General features: G+C 35.3%; 1 pseudogene; it reads left to right on the top strand.

Annotated features, from left to right (window-relative positions):
• Positions 1–6242: 6242 nt before the first annotated feature.
• The window catches only part of LOC119807443, a 29861-nt pseudogene continuing 25661 nt past the window's right edge, over positions 6243–10442 (top strand).

Below are 10442 nucleotides of genomic sequence, written 5' to 3'. Positions count from 1 at the left end.
CAAACCTCAGAGACAAGAAGAATAAATTTTTGTATGAGAAAATATTTAGTTGGCTTTAAAAGCATATGTAATATAAAGTAGTGTACAGCAGTGTCTTTCCTAAAGCAAATTGTCAGAGAACATGGTCAGGTTTAGATGGAAAGGAAGTGTATTTTAATCAGGAAGAACCAAGCCTCCTATTTGTGGTATTTGTCTTTACAGCATGTTGGGCTGCTATTTTAACCACAAAATATATTTTCTAGAAAACATATAAACAAATACACATCTAAACTATAAAATTGTTTGTCATTGAACTATGCTACATAATCTCTTTATGGATGGAGAAAGCAAATTTTGCAAATATGCTTTAATGTGCTAATTACTTTCCTCTTTGGACCACAGAAAGAATTGATAATCATATTTATAGAAATGGCCTTCATAGTTTATATCCCTTTTTCTAGTTGCACTCATATTGAAAATAAATCACACTGAACAGTAATTTTGGTAAAGACGTTCTTTCCTCTCTGTTGCTCATTATTCCCATCATTGCTGTACTGGATTATAACAAGCTTCAAGCTTTACAGACTGCACTGTCTTTATTCACAGCCTTCCAAATTAATCCTTTTCAATTCCAACGTAGCCCGTGCAGGCAACATATTTCACTGATCATAGTGTTTAACTCTGCCAGTGATTCAATTTCAGCAGTCAAATGAAGATTTAATTTTCAGTGAAGATTTCCCATGCAGTTGCTAATACACTAACAGCACATATGTCTGCCTCAAATTCTCTGTTTTCTTTTCTTTTCTTCTTTTTTTTAAGCTCTGGAAAGTTTCCTGAACCTCACAGCACATTAAGGAGAGTAAATATAACGTAAGGGAAAATTATAACCAGTTTGTACAATCTGCAAACTTTAAAAGCATATTTTATGACAATGCTGATAAGGCAAGTTAAAATATAGTTATAGCTTTTATAGATTGTAATAAATTGCCAGAGACAGAAAAAAAATACGTGTGTTTCTCTGTGTCCCTCTCCCTCCCTGTTTCATTCCACCTTCATTCCTCTCTACTTTCTCCCCTTTTGCCATCCTTCCTAGTGCTTTTGCATGAAAAGAAAATAAATCAACTTACTTTAGAGATTTACTTCAGATCAAACACATATGTATAAAACTGTTTCACTATTTCTTCTAAGAAATATACTTTTTATAAACTCAAATATAAATAATTACAATCACATATTTTACAACATTTATTGATTCATTGTGATTTGGTTTGATTTTATTTTTGGCCCATTCAATGCTGTAATATCGAATTACAGACACAACATTTACATGAGAAGCAATGTTCTTCCCATTATACCAAGGAATTGAAAATTCTTTTTTTAATTTTTTATTTTATTTATTTATTTATTAAAAATTTCACCTCTCCTCCCATTCTCCCATTTCCCTCCTACTCCCCGTCCCCCTCCCTTTCCAGTCCTAAGAGATGTCAGGGCGCCCTGCCCTGTGGAAAGTCCAAGGCCCTCCCCCCTCCATCCAGGTCTAGGAAGATGTGCATCCAAACAGATTAGGCCCCCAAAAAGCCAGTACATGCAGTAGAATCCAAATCTGGTTTCATTATCATTGGCTTCTCAGTCCGCCCTCATTGTCAGCCCCTTCAAGAGTCCGATTTGATCACATACTCATTCAGTCCCATTCCAGCTGGCCTTGGTGAGCTCCCATTAGATTGGCCCCACCATCTCAGTGGGTGGGTGCACCCCTCGTGATCCTGACTTCCTTGCTCATGCTCTCCCACCTTCTGCTCTTCATCTGGGCCTTGGGAGTTCAGTTCAGTGCTCCAATGTGGGTCTCTGTCTCTATCTCTGTACATCGCCAGATGAAGGTTCTTTATCAATGGCTTCTCAATCAGACCCCCATTTCAGCCACATTCAGAGTCCGGTTTGGTCGCATGCTCATTCAGTCCCGGTCCAGATGGATTTGGTGAGCTCTCATAAGAACAGGCACACTGCCTCAGTGGGTGGACCAACCCCTCGCTATCCAGACTTCCTTGCTCATCTTCTCGCTCCTTCTGGTCTTCAATTGGACCTTGGGAGATCAGTCTGTTGCTCTGATGAGGGACTTTGTTTCTATCTCCATCCATCACCAGACGAAGATTCTATGGTGATATTCGAGATAATCATCAGTATGTTAGTGGGGCAAGGCCAATTCAGGCACCCTCTACTCTGCTGCCCAAGGACCTAGCTGGGGACATCCCCGTGGACACCTGGGATCCCCTCTAGAGCCATGTCTTTTGGCAACCCTAAAATGACTCCTTTAATGTAGATAACTTCTTCCCTGCTCCTATATCCGCCTTTCCCCCATTTCCACCCTCCCCCTCCCCCAAGCTCTCTCCAGTCTTTCCCTTCTTCCTCCTCTCTCCCCCTCTCCCTTTCCCACAGCCCACTGGCACCCCCACCCCCAGGCTCCCAACATTTTTCTTTGGGTTCACCTCGTTATTTGGCTTCTCTAGGCTTAATGTCCTTTGTTTATGGCTAGAATCCACTAATGAGTGAGTACATACCATATTCCTCTTTTGGGGTCTGGGTTATCTCACTCATGATAGTGTTTTCTATTTCCATCCATTTGCATGCAAAATTCAAAATGTCATTATTTTTTACCACTGAGTAGTACTCTAATGTGTATTTATTCCACACTTTCTTTATCCATTCTTCCATTGAGGGGCATCTAGGTTGTTTCCAGGATCTGGCAATTACAAATAATGCTGCTATGAACATAGTTGAACAATACTTTTGTAGTATGATTGGGCATCTCTTGGGTATATTCCCAAGAGTGGTATTGCTGGATCCTGAGGTAGATTGATTCACAATTTCCTGAGAAACCGCCACACTGATTTCCAAAGTGGTTGCACAAGTTTGCATTCTCACCAGCAATGGAAGTGTTCCCGTTACTCCACATCCTCTCCAGCATAGGCTATCATTGGTGTTTTGGATTTTAGCCATTCTGACTGGTGTAAGATGGTATCTCAAAGTTGTTTTGATTTGCATTTCCCTGATGGCTAAGGAGGTTGAACATGACCTTAAGTGTCTTTCGGCCATTTGAACTTCGTCTGTTAAGAATTCTCTTTTCAGCTCAGTACCCCATTTTTTAATTGGGTTAATTAGAATTTTCATGTCCAGTTTCTTGAGTTCTTTATATATTTGGAGATCAGACCTTTGTCTGTTGCGGGGTTGGTGAAGATCTTTTCCCAGTCAGTAGGCCGCCTGTTTGTCTTAGTGACAGTGTCCTTTGCTTTACAGAAGCTGCTCAGTTTCACAGACCTGTCAAGCTTGCCGCCTGTTATTTGATGACCTACAAGTTCACAACACATTTATAATTCAAAATTTGAATTTGAAAATATTGCTAGAATAATACATACAAATCATTTTGTGAAATTCTAATGTAAGTGTAGACAAACAAATTTTTAATGGAAAATAAACTACTAATTTACTTACATATTGTCTATGTCTACTACCATAGTCAATCTAAATAAAAGCTACCTAATCCTCGAAACATAACTGTTTTTTGTGACTGTTGTTTTAAAATTTTTATGTGTATGGGCATTTTGTATGTATTCATTCCTGTTCAGTATTTGCCTGCTTGATGCATGCAGAGCCCAGAAGATCTCTTGACTTCCCTAGAACTCGCGTTATAGACAGAGGTTAGCCACCAGGGTGCTGGGAATCAAACCCAAGTCCTCTGGAAGAGCAACAAGCACTCTCAACTGCCTAGTCTTCTTTCCAGTTGCATGAAGAAGTTTTTTGAATGCTTGTATGTGGTGTATGTTTCTGTGAATGGGCTATCTAGCATGTATGTCTGTACATTTTCATGTGTGAGCATGCATGTGTGTAGGCATAGTGTGGGTCTGTATAAGGAGGCAAGGGGCTTGTTGAGTTTCTTCCTCAATTGTTCTCTACCTATTTTTTATTTCAGTTTATTATGACAATAGTTTTCCGTATAAAACCACTTTTAATTTTCATACAGAAACACTGTACTAAAAGTATAAGCCTATTTAGTAACACTAATAAACTCTGTTCTCTTTTTTAAATTAATTTATTTCTTGTCTTATTTATTTCATCCTGGGTACAGTTTTCTCTCCTTATATTCCTCCCAGTCCCTCCTTTGCACTTTCTTTCTCCCCAAAATTCACTTCTCTTCATTTCCATTTTGTACACAATTTTGTTAATGATTTATCACACTTGTTTATGTGTAGAGGACAGAGGCAGGTACTTATACACAATCGAAGTGTCTATCAAACTACCACAGAGAAAGTTAAATATTAGTGGATATTTTTAAGAAATTACAAAGTGAATAAAATGTGGTTCCTAGATATGATTACCTCTCTTGGAATTTTCAAAATGTTTCACAATTTGTCTCATTTTTTCTATGACTAGTAACACTTATCTTTACTTTTAAATCTGCTTGTTTTATTTGAAAATTTATGTACATACACTGTATTTGAATTTTATATATCTCCTCCTATATTCCTGTCTCTCCAACCATCATTCTAAATTTCATGTTGTCATCTTCTATATGTATTTGTTTATATATAATTTTATATAAAGTACAAGCTTCTGAGTCAAGTTCTCATTTCCTGTACTTACATATGTTTAGGGATGACCCTGTAGGAAAGAAGAAAAGAAAGAGAGAAAAGAGAATGAAAACTTGTTCTTTATCTCTTTGCAGCTATTGCTTTTCTATAGCTTGATATTTAAAGGTTTTTGGCCCCCAGATGGAATGGCAATATTAGGAAGTGTGGCTTTGATAGAGTAGATGCAGTCTTGTTGGAGGAAGTGTCTCACTGTGGGTGCAGGTTTGGGGGTCTTTTTTGTTCAATCTTCCCTTGGTGTGACATTGAGACTACTTCCTGTCACCTTATGATCAAGATGCAGTCAGTACCATGTCTGTCTATGCACCACCATACTCCGTGACATAATTATAATAAACTGAACACCTGAAACTTTAAGCAGCCACTTCAATTAAATGTTTTCCTTAATAAGACTTGGCATGGCCATGATGTCTCTTCACAGCAATAGGAGCTCTAAGATAGGCAGAGTCTTATGAAATTTTTCTCCATCCATATTAGCATGCTCATTTCCATCTAATTTTTCTGAGATCCTCTCTCACTGAACCTGGAATTCACTGAATCTACTGGGGGGTCTTTTATGTCCATCTCGTCCGTGTTATATTATAGGCACACTGCTCTAACAGCCTTTCACATTTATGGTGAGGGTCAAATCCAGCTCCCCTTACTTGCCCAGCAAGCACTTTCCTAAATGAGCCATTTCCCTAAACGCTCAAAGCTCAAAATATTTGTTTTCACAGAAACTCTTTGCTAACTCCTCCTCTCTACTAATAACTTCTTTGAACTTTGTATGATTTTTATAAGGTATTGTTAGTCATACACTTTGCTGTATATAATCTGGTAGGGAAATTCTAGACTTAGAAGAAGGATGAAACTGTCATTTGGCTCGGGATGGCCTTATTACTATTTCCCAAATATGCACTGAGTAGATATGTCAGTTCAGCTGAAGGAGAACCATGTTTACAACATGAATACCCTGGTTTTCTTAATTTGCACTCTACACATCCCAGATATATTATTTTGAGTATTTCATTTAATTTTTCGTTTGCCCCATACATGAATCTTGATTATATTACCAATTATAACATTCTGGTATTGAAAATTAGAAATCCTTGCAATTAGAAAGACCTAGATCTATAGACTCAAATTCAAGTATACTCTAAATTTTGTATCTTAGATAACTACTTTAACCTCATTCTCCTCTGCAAATTGGAATAATACATATAATTATATGACATAAATATTAAAAATTAAATAGTAATATAGACAATGTATTTGTAATAGTGTATACAGTATGTCTCTAAAGCATTTGTTTGATTTACACTATTTTTATATAGATAAACGTCCTTTGTGAGACTTCTGGTTTAGAGCATCGTGGTTGCTGTTATGTGTTCAAGAACATCCTTCTAAAAAGATCAGTGAAGTCCTAAACTTTTGTATGAACACATCAAAACATGTTTTTTTTTTCTAGGACGTACCTAGGATGCAATTGGTCAAGATGGTGCTATTCTGGAATAGGAAGGACTCTTCATATCCAGTATGACTGGGGTTCTTATAAAAAAACAAGTGAAAATGTAGTCACAGGAGTGATACCATGTGATCATGAAGGAATAGATTCATGATGTGTGTTTGTCACTCATATCTGGAATGCTAGAGGTTGGTCATAAGCCACAAGAAGACAGCACCCAGGGTAAGAAAATTTCCTTACCATTTCTAAAGAATTGTAGACTTCTTTCCTGTTCTTATGTGAAACTTATATTTTTATAGTTTTAAGGTTTATAGTGGATGGTTCTCTTTATGGCAGCTCTGAAAACCCCAGGCACTCTCCAACATTAGTCTCACCAGACCATGAGAAACTTGGCAGACAGACATTGTCAGAAGGACTGACAATGTCATATGTAAGTATTGATGATTACAATGATTGGATACCAGTCCCATATAAAAGCTCTTTGTCTAGTTCTTGAGTAGATTCTGGTATGTAGTCCAATGAACTGTATGGGGAAGAAGACAACCATGTCAAAGCTATATTTCAGATGTCTATATTTTAAGTAGTTTAAACTTAAGGTACCAAATAATATGTTATTTGTATACAACAAAAATCAAGCCACATCATCTTTTAAAACTCTCTCAAAAATTCCACTATAGTGAGATATAAAACTACTATAATATCCTTTAATCACTGAATTAACAAAGAAAATAATTTGCTTTAACTTGTAAAGCCTTTCAAACTGTATAATCTGCAATCAGTTTTGACTGTAATATTATTAATAAATAATTATTTATGAAGCATCAATGACCTCTTATCTTATAGTGTAGAATACCATGCTCACTGACAGTTGAGAAAGCTGAAAAAGTCATTACAAACAATTATCATTACAGCAAAGATAGTGTGGGGTTTGAAACAAAATGGTCTCCAAAGGGCATTGTATTATTAAGAGGTACTGTCTTGTTGGAGCAGGAGTGTTCTGGTTGGAGGAAGTGTGTTATTATGGAGGTTGCCTTTGAGGTCTTACATATGTTCAAGCCATCTTTAGTGAGAGAAAACACATCCTGATGCCTGCAGGTGAAGATGTAGAAATCACAGCTTCATCTGAAGCACCATGACGTTATGAGACAACATGATGATAATAGAATACACCTAATTAATTGTAAGCCATAAGCAATTACATGTTTTTACTTTAAACGAGTTTCTGTGGTTATGGCATCTCCTCAGAGCAATAGAAAACCTAAGACAGATAGCATGTTGGATGGGAAAAGCAACTGAACAAACTTATTTATATAATATTAATTTTCATATTCATTTGCAGAAATATTTTCACCTTAGTTCTAAAGAATTATTTTTATTTGACAAAAAATGGCATCACCCCCAATATTAGTTCCAAATTATCTTGAAAAACATTTTGCTAACAAATTTGAGATTAGAAAACCTACATTTCTATTTTCATATTCTGTTAGTAATATATTTTTTTCTGTTAATTAATGTAAATCAAAAGCCAATACTTAGGGTAATCTCCATCAAAATCTTTTACTACTTAGGTGGTAGTGGTGCATGTCTTTAATCCCAGCATTCTGGAGGCAGAGGCAGGCAGATCTCTGAGTTCAAGGCCTGTCTGGTTCACAGAGTGAGTTACAGGACAGCAAGGGACATACACAGACAGATCCTGTCTCAAAACAACAGTAGCAATAACAACAAACCAAAAGTTTTTACCCATATTAAAATAATGGTATAATGTGTTTTCTAAATGTCTTTAGTATTTGTTGCAAAAAAATTACCAGGATGCTTTCATTCTAAAAATTAATAATTAGTTTCTTCAGAATAAAAAAATAAGCAATTAAACAGAATGGCTCTGTTTCTGAACAGATGACAGCTAGACTGCACTCCCTCCCACATGCTGTCATATATTGATACTAAGTTTTCTGCAGAAATTAGAATTTTTAGAACATTCAGTTATTTATTCATCAAACTTAACTACTGCATAAGAAAAAAATCAACCAATTAGTTGTCATTGATTTAATCATTCTTTATAAAGACTTTCCTAATAGAAGGTTCCATTATTTATCAATGAATTACACAATATATAATTTTTAAGGGAGTATGTGTTTTGAATAATTTATGTATATATAGATTACAGTTTATAAAAATTCCAAATTCAATCACATAATATTAAAAATTACTTAGCATGAGTAAATTTGGCAAAATATTTTAAAATATTAAAAAATATTAAAATAGAGTTAATTTTAACCTACCATGATATTCCATTATGTTTTTTTTTTTGTAGAACCAATGAACAAATTTTTAATCAGATGCTGTAAAAGGCTGGGCCCCTATATCTTATTCCCAACCCCAGTAGTTAGATTTTTAAAGCAGGTATCAAGTATACTCTACAACCTGGTCATTCCATTTTATAAAATCTTATTTATATCCATATTCTTATACCCACACAAAATGCTCATCAGTCTAATGTCTATATGATACATTTTAAGAAATATCATTTAAATTCCACTTGCTAACATTTGGTTAAAGTAACATTTTCTTGAAAACTTTTAGATATTTTCATAACCCTTCCTTCAAATATCAATTTCTATTTATATTGTTTCCCTTGGAAACCTGTTCAGTTTTAAGAACAAAAGGGTACTGAAGATTCTGTAACTATAACTGATACTTAGAAAAGGAAACCAACTGTGTCCCACAGGTTAGACTTTTAGAGACCTCAAAAGCACATGAGTTGTTTCTTGTAACATGAGGTTAGAGGCAAAGTTGACATGAGAAAAATATTCAAGGATGTTCTATTTCTTAATTTCATTCCATTCCATGACAAGGAGGCACATAGTTCTTATCAAGAATTTTGTGTTCACAATGCTTGTCTCCTTGAATGATTTTCTTTTAAATGGATTAACAGTAAAATAACTATTTTACTTTTGGGGGGAAAAGCAGTAACCAAGACTCCCACTTAACTTTGATGTCTAAAAACCACATCAATAACCACCACTCTAGTTGATTTTAAAACTTTCTAAATAGGGGGAAAAGAGTCTCAGTATTTGCATCCTACCTAATTACTTGGCAATAGTGAAGTCAGTTATTGGAGGAGAATCTACAAGTACTAATACTAAAGCAGCATAAGCCCTAACAGTGAAGTAACATTTGTCCTTATACCCACAAATAAGTGAAGTCTCCACTCCTCTTCAAGGAAACTTCTCTTTGATTAGGACCCCTACCAAAGACCACAGTCAATGAAACTTCAGACTTGTTTTGGAGCCCAGACCCACTAGACACATCTATAACACAACTACTGAACATGAGACTCACAGACAATGCAGAAAAGGGGACCGAAAGATTGTAAGATACAGAAGAACAGGGAGATTGTTGTGAGATGACATCTTTTAGCAATATTAGAAAACATAATCATAATGTCACACCTACATGACTGCCCAAAGGTGAGCCAAGGAAGGAGGACACCAACAAACATGCAAAGCAAATGGAAATAAACTCAGCAAGCACTATCCCTACACAAAGAAGTTAGGCAATTGAGAAAAGGAGGGAGCTGAAGATATTGACTTATCTAGAAAAAATCATATTAATTGATTATCTAGTAACAAATGATCCATCCTGAGAACATACAAAAACAACATTATACAGGCAAAAGAGGTTATATTTAATAACTATTACTATTATATATAATATATTACTGAATATAACCTAAATATACACAAGTGTGTGCACATGCATATATATGTGTGTGTACATACAATTATACACACATACATACATACATACACACATATATATGTATGCAATAACAATAGAAAAAAGAAGCATGGATTTTAAGGAGAATGAAGGTAAGGAAGAGTATATGGAAATGTTTAAAGAGAAAAAATGGAGGAAGAACTGTTGTAATTATATTAAAATCTCAAATTTTTAAAAATTTATATTTTTCTAAGAAATTTCATAGTTTTTTACTTCTTTGAAAACTGTACAGTATGTTTTGATTATAATCACCTTTCCTCCACAATTCTTCCCACTCACCTTTTCTGATTATCTAACTTTTGAGTGTTGTGTTTCCCATATAAAATAATTATTGTAATTGTTGACCAAGTTTCCTTGAGAAAACATGCAACTACTTGAAAAGCATCAAGGAGAAGATAAAACCATGCTAAATGCTTTCATATTGAAAGCATACTTTGCAAAGTCTGGTACACTTTTCTCCAATATTTTTATAGTAATGTATTTAGGACCTGTGCTTTTTGTTAATAATTTATGATATTCTGGAATGTCATTAAAAACAGCAAGACAAAGGCACATATGAACTCACAGAACCTGTAGAGAAGCTGCGCAGTTCTGGGCCAGAT

Source organism: Arvicola amphibius, chromosome 2 (assembly GCF_903992535.2).
Source record: "Arvicola amphibius chromosome 2, mArvAmp1.2, whole genome shotgun sequence".
NCBI lineage: Eukaryota > Metazoa > Chordata > Mammalia > Rodentia > Cricetidae > Arvicola > Arvicola amphibius.
This window is presented reverse-complemented; position numbering and strand designations above follow the sequence as displayed.